We start from the raw sequence: 11,161 nt of genomic DNA on the forward strand, positions 1-11,161 counted from the left end.
ACTCTTTTGGACCATGTGAGTAAATTATGACAGAATTGTCATTTTTGGTTGGGTGAACTATAACTTTAATCGTTTATTTTCTTAATTGTATTATTATTCCTATGAAAATATTAAATTATTTATTTAATGAAATGATACTCTAAATAATGAACTAATACTGCCAGTAGGTGGTGGTAGCCTAATGTCCTAATGATTACATCATCGAGTCATTTATTCATTCGTTTGATTCGTTAAAATGGCTGATTCATTCAGGAGAGAAGTAAGTAGTTCTTTATGGACGGTTCATTGAATCATTATGCTTTGTTCACACCAAACGCGAATAGAGCGTCAAATTCGCGTCTAAGCTTCTAGTTTGCCGCTTGACCATTTTGAGATCATTTGCTTCATTCCCGTGTGAAATTAACTTCACAACAGACACGAATTCGCGTCATGGGGCTGAGTTCACGCAGCATTTTCAACCGCCATTTTTATTCGGATAATTTTCCAAATATTATCGTTATTGTGTCATGAAATGTAGTTTTAAAAATATTTCAGGCTAGAATGTAGTTGTTTTAAACTCAAATATGCGGTTTATTTATAATGACAGCGTCTATTTAAAAAAATGTGTTTCGCCGATCTCGGAGATGAGGTCCATGCAATCAGCGGGAACTCCGTCATCATGTATCCCCGAGAGCAGCCTCACCTCTTCAAGATAATATAATTTGTTTGGGGTAAAATGAAACGTTTCTTATCTTTAGCCTTTATTCAATTTATCTATTAATATGTTTTTTTATATATATAGGTCCTTTTTATTCCTGTCTCTATAGAAATATGAACTTTTGTCATATAGCTCCGGTTGACTGCTCACTGACAACAGTCATTCCTCCTTGTTGAATGAGTGGAGAAGGGTATTCCTGCACAACCGGAGGCTGCAGGAACAAACTGTTGAATGAGTGCTAGAACTAGACGCGCGAGTGAGGCGAATTCGCGTCTTCCGCGCCGCGCTTAACGCCCCATTCTCGCCGCGAGACCTCCAGACGCGCGTAAATGTTATTGACTTATGAAATCATTCGCGCCAGAAGCTCTATTCGCGTTTGGTGAGAACACAGCATTAGGCTTGTTCGACTTGAAGCAGATCATCACCATCAGACCGACCGGAAGAGCTTAGAGAGCAGACGACTCCTTGTGCTTTTGAATCGCTCTCGCGGTACTTTGATGTCAAACACAGATCTGTCTGTGCAGTGCCACTTCAAAGCCAACGCGACTGTAGGCAATGGTTCAACGTGCCAAATGGTTCACCAAATTCGTTCAAAACGTGGATTAAGAAATGAAAGGACGCGGTGGGTTGCTTGGGGATGGACAGTTCTGATTGGTCTTTAGATTTTTGTTGGTAAAATTGAGCAAAACAGACAATATTGTGTCTAAAATAACACAATATTAACTTTTTAATGAACTTGTATAAGATGAGTATAACATTTGCGCTTGTGTGATATTGTACTTAGCCTACAGCTCGTGTGATATTTATTAACTATGTGATGTAAAGAGACACAATTTCACAGCTGGCAACCACCATTTAACATGCTATAGATCAGCTTATTCAGCCTTATTATTTAGTCTTTTTTCTTTTCTGTTTTGTATAGCCTATAGAAATAATATATTTAAGTTTCAGTTTTATGAAATATTTATTTTATAATAAATATTAATAAACATTTTGTGGTGATAGTATAAAGTTTATAAAAGTTACAGTATTTTGTAATGAAACAGGACTTTTTGTTTAGCTCTTGACACGCCGAAGTATACTATATATAGTGTCCCTTCTTTAATTTTTCAGTAATGTGTGATAACTTAAAATATGTTGTCAGTACTATTAAAATAAGATTAAATTGAATGGTATTTAGGAGATTATGGTTTTTGCATGACTTATTTCGCATTCAGCTAGACAACTCTGTCGTAGCTGTTATCATAGCCTAGGCTTTTTATTAAAAAAGAAAACAGCAAGGGACCATGGAAAAAGACTGTTGCAGGTGTATTTTTTTATTTACATTACATTTACATTTATTCATTTAGCTGACGCTTTTATCCAAAGCGACTTACAATTGTTATATATGTCAGAGGTCACACGCCTCTGGAGCAACTAGAGGTTAAGTGTCTTGCTCAGGGACACATTGGTATTTTATGGTATTATTATTTTATTTTTTTGCAGCGGGGCAACTCAAGATTGTTGGGCACACAATTACTGTGGCTCTTTTGCCCCATGGCAAAGATGGCCAAGCCAACATCAAAGTTAGTTCACTAACTTTTAATTCTAGTTATGTTGGCTTGGCAACAAGCCAACATACTGTTATGCTATTTAAACTTCTTCTTTTTCTTCTTCTTATTATTATTTTTCTGAGACTAAACGCTACTCCTCCTAGGGCTTTAAAGCTACAAGCCCAAAACTCGGCAGACACCTGCGGGATAGAGGGGTGCTTGTTGCTCTATCTTTTCAGAGTGATCAGACTTATAGTTTTTTTTTTTATTAATTTTTAAATATCAATTCCCATAGACTTCCATTGTCTGAGAAAAATCGCGCCCCTACTGGTTGCAATACCCGGAGTTTTGTTTACTTTCACTTTTAAATCGGTTAAAAATACTAGTAAATAAATAAAATTTCCCTCAAACTGACACGCTAAACCAACATATGTGATTATTACAGGGGTCAGGGCTCATTAATAATTTATTTCTGGGCAGAGACCAGTCAGACGAGAGAAGAATCACGGCTGGTCAGCTGCTGGAGGCATTGTCTCCACGGAGCTCAAAACGAGTGAATTTATTCTTATTTAAGACCTTTTAAAACGGCGATTGCACGCAATCCACACGTTAGAGCACACCAAGAGCTAAATTCAGATGTTTCTGAACTGTTTAAAGTATTAACATGATATATTCGCGGCAGCAACTGCCCGCGAGCTAGCGATGTATTTCTCTGAACACTTGAAGTCCACAGAGAAATTACAGCGTTTAACATTAAAACACTGCAGCGAAACGGCACAAAACAATTAGAATAATATATAATACACATGAAAATGAGTCTTTATATGTGCTTGTGAGATGTTCTCTGTCAGACTGAACGTTGCAGCGATTGCTCAGCGTTGCATGACATGGTAAAGCAGGGAGCTACACTGCAACAAAAATGGTCGCATATTATGCATCACTGATTATTTTTATACCTACTTATGTGTTATGCTATTATTTAATATGAGCATTTATTAAAACAGAAATGTGTATTTTAAGAATACGTTTTATAACGTGCTCCGAGCGTTCAACACATCAAGTTGGCTTCAGCCCAGTGCTGCGGGAAAGCTGAACTGAGCAGCTGATGACTCGCGTGTGCACGAGAGAGAGCCGTGCGTCTCGCGGACAGGGACAGCAACACTGAACCGAGCTCTCGTTCAGGACGTTCACTTCCTCCTGGACCTGAACGAACAAATACAAATCGCAGTTTAAATAAACAGAAAAAAAGAGCGAAAAGCGAAAGAGCTCAATTCAGCAGCGCGGTGTTCTGGTGTTCAGGGAGCAAGCAGAGACGCGTCTCAAAGTCTTCTTGCTTTTGTACCGGCAACAAATACATACAAAATATGTCGAAATACCCATGTTGGAAAGTGTGTTCGAAAAAGTATGTGGTTATGTCTTAAGTGAAAGTAAAGAGTTGCAAAAAAAAAACGGATGTGTATCATCATAATGGATGCGTTTGTCTCTTAAAGGGACCGCGCCTAATTTACTAGCACTGCTGTCAGTGTCTTCAATGTATGAAAATGAAAGTAAATCACTCACTGCTCTTGACTGAATTACCTTGTAGTACAAGAATTTATCCAAAGTCAATCCAAAAATCAGATAGAATTGTTTTACTAGTGGGTGCAGGCCACTAGTTCATTTATGTAAGTGAGTATGGCAAAATAGTGATCTGTGAAATATTATACCCACAAATTCTTCATACTGTAGGCTACCAGTGAAATTGATTTAAAAAAATAATAATTAAGGACCTGCCCATGTTTTGCTTAAGTGTTTCTTTCTTTAATTGTTAATGCAACCTTTTCACACCACAGACTGAACCAAATTAAGCATTTCTTGCTTGGTAACTGTTCAACAAAGTATTGATAGTTGTGTAAATATTGTCATACTGACAGCTGTCTGAAGTTTTGGTTGATTCCATTACATATCTTTTAATCAAAGTTATCCAAAATTATCAAGATGAATTTGTTCTGAGTTATTGTAATATTTTATTACCAGTTTCTAAACTTCAGCAAATAAACTGTGATTATGTGAGAAATGTTGAAGGTGTCTGAATACATTTTGGTTTGATTGTGTATTTTATCTTACAGTGAAGACTATGCAGTGCTATTTTAAATTAACAAAAACAAACTTAAAAAAATGTAAACATTATGTAAATAGCACAAATAAATAAATAGAATGAACATACAGTACAAATTAAACAATTTTAAACAGGGTCCACTGTACAACCTGCACCGGGGCCCCTCTAACCCCAGCTACAAGACGGACCAATGCACTGTGTACTGTAAGAAATAGAACAAGGCATGTGGTTTAAAAGATGGCAAGTAAAACAAAAAGCACATCTGTATGCAATACAGTTTCATTATTATCCAGTAATTACTATAAATAATTTGGGCGACCAAATTATGTTTTGTGCCAGTAACTGAAAAAGTTAGTAGTACAAGTGCCACTAGTGGAAAAAGTTAGTGTAGTTCCCTGTGGTAAAGTAATTTATATATATTTTTAAGAGCTTCTTAAAATAAAATATATACACCGAATGCACACAATCCACCCTTTAGAACACAACAAGAGCAAAATCCAGGGGTTTTTGAGCCGTGTATGTGTGCAAAATGCAATATTTGACATTGTGAAGGGAAAAAAAGTCACATGACAGCCGGGTTTCGGGGCGAGATCGGACAAATAAATTAATTTCATTCACACTGACAAGCTAAACCAATATATGTTATTATTATCGGGTCAGATCTCATTAATAAATTATGCCTCACACAATCCACCCATTAGAACACAACAAGAGCAGAATTCAGGTGTTTTTGAGCTGTGTAAGTGTGCAAAATGAAATATCAGCGCAATACAGCTTATGAATACATCTCTCCAGCTTCAGAGGACAGTGATTCTGGCTTCGGACAAATCAAGTACACGATTATTTCAAAATTCATAATAGCTTGGCGAATATAAACGAAAACAGCCACGTGAACATAAACTGTTGAGAAATAAGTCGAAAATAGGTATTGATGCTGGATTGAATATTAAAAGAGACTGCATTTACCAGCTGCTTTCAGTATGTTGTCCACACGATGGCGCCACAGGATAAATACTAAATACTTCAAGATATATTCAGAGACAAATCAGTTCATACAAGTGAATACATAAATATCCTATTTTCAAGTAAATTATGATTCCTTCTGTGAGTACTATTATATGCACAACGTGAAAATAGAGTCAAACTGAATGGTATTTAGGAGATTATAGTTTTTGCATTATTACTATATTGGGCCTTATTGAAGTTTATAAAAAATTATAATGAATATTTATAAATGTTTTATTTATGCACATAAATAAATTTGAAATATTACATGAGTTTGAATGAGTTTAAATTGATTAGAAATAGTTCATAGAAGCAAAGTTTGATTGAGTCTAATGGGATTTGGAGCTTGGCTCATCTGAACATCATGTCAATTAAAGTCTGGGATTTTTATGATTTTTAATATTTATTTTTATGAAAACCGTAAGTCCAATAAGTTAGAAAAGATATAGCACACCTCATCTGTTCAAAGACTTGAACATCATCTCCTAGATATCATTAAATTTGAACATATTTTAATAGTATTGCCAATATTTTTATCACGTTATCACACATTACTGAAAAAGTGAAGAAGGGACACTATGATAATGATCTATTTTCATGTTGTGCATATAATAGTACTCACAAAAGGACTCATAATTTGCTTGAAAAGATACATGTCCATTGTGTAACTCCATCATCTATACAAACCATTGTGCTTGGACCCCTTATGATCTCCTTGATTTAAAATGCATTGTTTCAGTTATCTTGTGTGTTGTTGCCCACAACGCGACAGTGGCAGGACTGTGAAATACATACACGAGAAAAATAGGCATGACTTATTTCACATCCAGCTAGACAACCCTGTCATAGCTGTTATCATAGCCCAGGCTTTTTATTAAAAAAAGAAAACAGCAAGGGAGCATGGAAAAAGACTGTTACAGGTGTATTTTTTTATGGCATTATTATTTTTATTTATTTTGCAGCGGGGCAACTCAAGAATGTTGGGCACACAAGTACTGTGGCTCTTTTGCTCCATGGCCAAGATGGCCAAGCCAACATCAAAGTTAGTTCACTAACTTTTAATTCTAGTTATGTTGGCTTGGCAACAAGCCAACATACTGTTATGCTATTTAAACTTCTTATTTTTATTTTTATTATTATTTTTCTGAGCAATGTCAAACGCTACTCCTCCTAGGGCTTTAAAGCCACAAGCCCCAAACTCGGCAGACACCTGCGGGATAGAGCGGTGCTGGTTGCTATATCTTTTCAGAGTGATCAGACTTAAAGTTTTTTTTAAATTAATTTTTAAATGTAAAAATTTATTACCCATAGACTTACATTGTCTGAGAAAAATTGCGCCCCTACAGTTGCAATTAGATTTAGGGGAGGAGTCGGGTTTCGTTTCACTTTTAAACCAGTTAAAAATACAAGTAAATAATACAGTTTCCTTCAAACTGACAAGCTAAACCAACATATCTGATTAGTACAGGGGTTAGGGCTTATTAATAATTTATTTCTGGGCAGAGAGCAGTCAGAAAGAAGAATCACGGCTGATCAGCTCAGTCATTGTCTACACGGAGCTCACAACAAGCGAATTTATTCTTATTTATGACCTTTAAAAACGGCGATTGCACGCAATCCACACGTTAGAACACACCAAGAGCTAAATTCAGATGTTTCTGAACTGTTTAAAGTAATAACATGATATATTCGCGGCAGCCAAATGTCCGCGAGCTCGCAATGTATTTTTCTGAACATTTGAAGTCCACATGACAGCCGCGTTTGGATTTGGATTATTGAGACCGAGAAGAAAATAGATTATCCAGTATCTTGTGAAGCAGTTGCCCAAGCTAAGAAACTAGTAACAAAAGAGCCAGATTGCCATCGGATTGATATATTTTGACTGTTCGCCATGCTACTTCCAGTGCCTGAAGCACATTTCATGGTGAGCCATCAAGAGTCGCTGGAACTAGACTCTTCTTTTTAGTTTGTGGTACGTCTTTCTTTAATGTTTCAGCATTTTGCTGTAATGAACACTGGTGCTACACATTTAAATTTATGAATTTAGTAGAGGGTTTTATCCAAAGCGACTTACGGTGCATTGAGGCTAACATTTTGTACCTAACATGTGCTCCTCGGGAATCGAGCCCACAACTTTGTGCTGCTAATGCAATGCTCTACCAATTGAGCTACAGCTACACGCATGCGCTTTTGATAACCCACATTGGCCAAATTTCTATGTGTAAATTTTTTAAGAGGTTTAGCCATGTGGTGCTAGTGGGGCATTCCTGGCACGGTTGCCACTGTCTTCCCAAGGCTTATTCACTCCATTTCTCTCTATATCTTTCCTTCTCGCTGTCCTTCCTTTGGTGTTTTGCCTTACCGTGCTTCCTTGCTTATCACAGCGTTGCACCCTGGTCCTGTTCGGACCACGTTTATCCAGGGGGTTCTTGTCTGGGGGCGATAAGCCGTCAGGCTCACCCCTACATGGATCCAAAGACCCTGTCTCTCTGTGTTTTCCCTGATGTTCTAACTCTACACTTTCCACTTCATTTTCTCCTGATAACCCCGAAATTTACTTAAATTACACTTTCAGTTTTAATCATACAGATAAGAGCAATACATCAATCGAATCTGTAAAGGGTCTACTTTTTTTGGATACAAACATAATAACAACAAAACTTTGTGCACTTATAAAATAAAGATAACAAACAAGGTGCAGCCTTGGTCTGCGCTGATCTTCATTTACAAACACGTCATTAAAATGAACTGTAACTCCATGAATACTCAACGAAGAAACATGAGAGATATATCTATAGAAAGCTTGACATGTCTACTTTTAAACCAAACAAATGCTGCCGAACAAATATTCTGTGATAAAGTAATCCATATCAAAACAACGCAATGTCCTTTTTTCAAGTCTAATGTGTATGGAAGGCCAAGAGGGTCAAATACACGTGAATTTTAACGTGTCTCTGTAAAGGGTCTACTTTTTTTGGATACAAATATAATAACAACAAAACTTTGGGCACTTATAAAATAAAGATAACACACAAGGTGTGCTGTCTGCAGCCTTGGTCTGCGCTGATCTTCATTTACAAACACGTCATTAAAATGAACTGTAACTCCATGAATACTCAACGAAGAGACATGAGAGATATATCTATAGAAAGCTTGACATGTTTACTTTTAAACTAAACAAGTGCTCCCGAACAAATATTCTGTGATAAAGTAATCCATAGCAAAACAACACGATGTCCTTTTTTCACGTCTAATGTGTATGGAAGGCCAAGAGGGTCAAATACACGTGAATTTTAACGCGTCAACAACACGTTAAATACGTGTATTTCATGCGTAGACAACACGTATTTAATATTATTTATTTATCGGCGCTGCACAACATGGTAAAGTCATTTATATATTTTTTTAATAGCTTCTTAAAATACTATATTACTCCGATATTATATCCAATATTGTTTAATGCGTTAAATACGTGTTGTTTACACGTGAAAAATCTGCGGGTATTTAACGTGTATTTCACGTGTTAAATACACGTGAAATACACGTGAAGTACACGTTAAAAATCAGTTTGAAGAGGTCAATGTCATTGGCTGCTGAGGACTTGGGTCAAACCACTTCTGTGAGCTTAGAGGGGTGTACCATTCATAGACAGGCAACCACCATTTAACATGCTATAGATCAGCTTATTCAGCCTTATTATTTAGTCTTTTTTCTTTTCTGTTTTGTATAGCCTATAGAAATAATATATTTAAGTTTCAATTTTATGAAATATTTATTTTATAATAAATATTAATTAAAATTTTGTGGTGATAGTATAAAGTTTATAAAAGTTACAGTATTTTGTAATGAAACAGGACTTTTTGTTTAGCTCTTGACTCGCCAAAGTATACTATATATAGTGTCCCTTCTTTAATTTTTCAGTAATGTGTGATAACTTAAAATATGTTGTCAGTACTATTAAAATAAGATTACATTGAATGGTATTTAGGAGATTATGGTTTTTGCATGACTTATTTCGCATTCTGCTAGACAACCCTGTCGTAGCTGTTATCATAGCCTAGGCTTTTTATTAAAAATAGAAAACCGCAAGGGACCATGGAAAAAGACTGTTGCAGGTGTATTTTTTATGGTATTATTTTTTTTTTTTTTGCAGCGGGGCAACTCAAGAATGTTGGGCACACAAGTACTGTGGCTCTTTTGCCCCATGGCCAAGATGGCCAAGCCAACATCAAAGTTAGTTAACTAACTTTTAACTCTAGTTATGTTGGCTTGGCAACAAGCCAACATACTGTTATGCTATTTATGTTGGCTTGGCAACAAGCCAACATACTGTTATGCTATTTAAACTTCTTTTTTTTATTTTTTTTCGTATTATTTTTCTGAGCAATGTCAAACGCTACTCCTCCTAGGGCTTTAAAGCCACAAGCCCCAAACTCGGCAGACACCTGCGGGATAGAGCGGTGCTGGTTGCTATATCTTTTCAGACTGATCAGACTTAAAGTTTTTTTTTTATTAATTTTTAAATGTAAAAAGTCATTACCCATAGACTTCCATTGTCTGAGAAAAATCGCGCCCCTACAGTTGCAATGAGATTTAGGGGAGGAGAGCAGTCAGACGAGAGAAGAATCGCTGCTGCTCAGCACAGGCTGTCTACACGGAGCCGAAGCGAATTCATTCTTATTTAAGACATTTTAAAAACGCGATTGCACGCAATCCACACGTTAGAACACACCAAGAGCTAAATTGAGATGTTTCTGAACTGTTTAAAGTAATAACATGATATATTCGCGGCAGCCAACTGCTCGCGAGCTGGCGATGTATTTCTCTGAACACTTGAAGTCCACAGAGAATTTACAGCCTTTCACATTAAAACACTGCAGCGAAACGGCACAAAACAATTAGAAGAATATATTATACACATGAAAATGAGTGTTTATATGTGCTTGTGAGATTTTCTCTGTCAGGCTGAACGTCACAGCGAGCTCGCGATGTATTTCTCTGAACACTTGAAGTACACATTTACAGCCTTTCACATTAAAACACTGCAGCGAAACGGCACAAAACAATTAGAATAATATATTATATGGTTTTAAAGTAGTTTTGGCCACTGTCACGCTGGTCTTAGCTGGTTTCTAACTGAATCATCAGGCTGAACGTCACAGTGAGCTCGCGATGTATTTCTCTGAACACTTGAAGTACACATTTACAGCCTTTCACATTAAAACACTGCAGCGAAACGGCACAAAACAATTAGAATAATATATTATATGGTTTTAAAGTAGTTTTGGCCACTGTCACGCTGGTCTTAGCTGGTTTCTAACTGAATCATCAGGCTGAACGTCACAGTGAGCTCGCAATGTATTTCTCTGAACACTTGAAGTACACATTTACAGCCTTTCACATTAAAACACTGCAGCGAAACGGCACAAAACAATTAGAAGAATATATTATACACATGAAAATGAGTGTTTATATGTGCTTGTGAGATTTCTCTGTCAGGCTGAATGTCGCAGCGATTGCTCAGCGTTGCATAACATGGTAAAGCAGGGAGCTACACTGAGACCAAAAGGGTCGCATGCATCACTGATTATTTTTGTACCTACTTATGTGTTATGCTATGATTTAATATGACCATTTATTAAAACAGAAATGTGTATTTTAAGAATACGTTTTATAACGTGCTCCGAGCATTCAACACATCAAGTTGGCTTCAGCCCAGCGCTGCGGGAAACTGAACTGAGCAGCTGATGACTCGCGTGTGCACGAGAGAGAGCCGTGCGTCTCGCGGAGAGGGACAGCAACAATGAACCGAGCTGTCGTTCAGGACGT

Source organism: Carassius gibelio, chromosome B15, assembly GCF_023724105.1.
Source record: "Carassius gibelio isolate Cgi1373 ecotype wild population from Czech Republic chromosome B15, carGib1.2-hapl.c, whole genome shotgun sequence".
In the NCBI taxonomy this organism is placed as follows: domain Eukaryota; kingdom Metazoa; phylum Chordata; class Actinopteri; order Cypriniformes; family Cyprinidae; genus Carassius; species Carassius gibelio.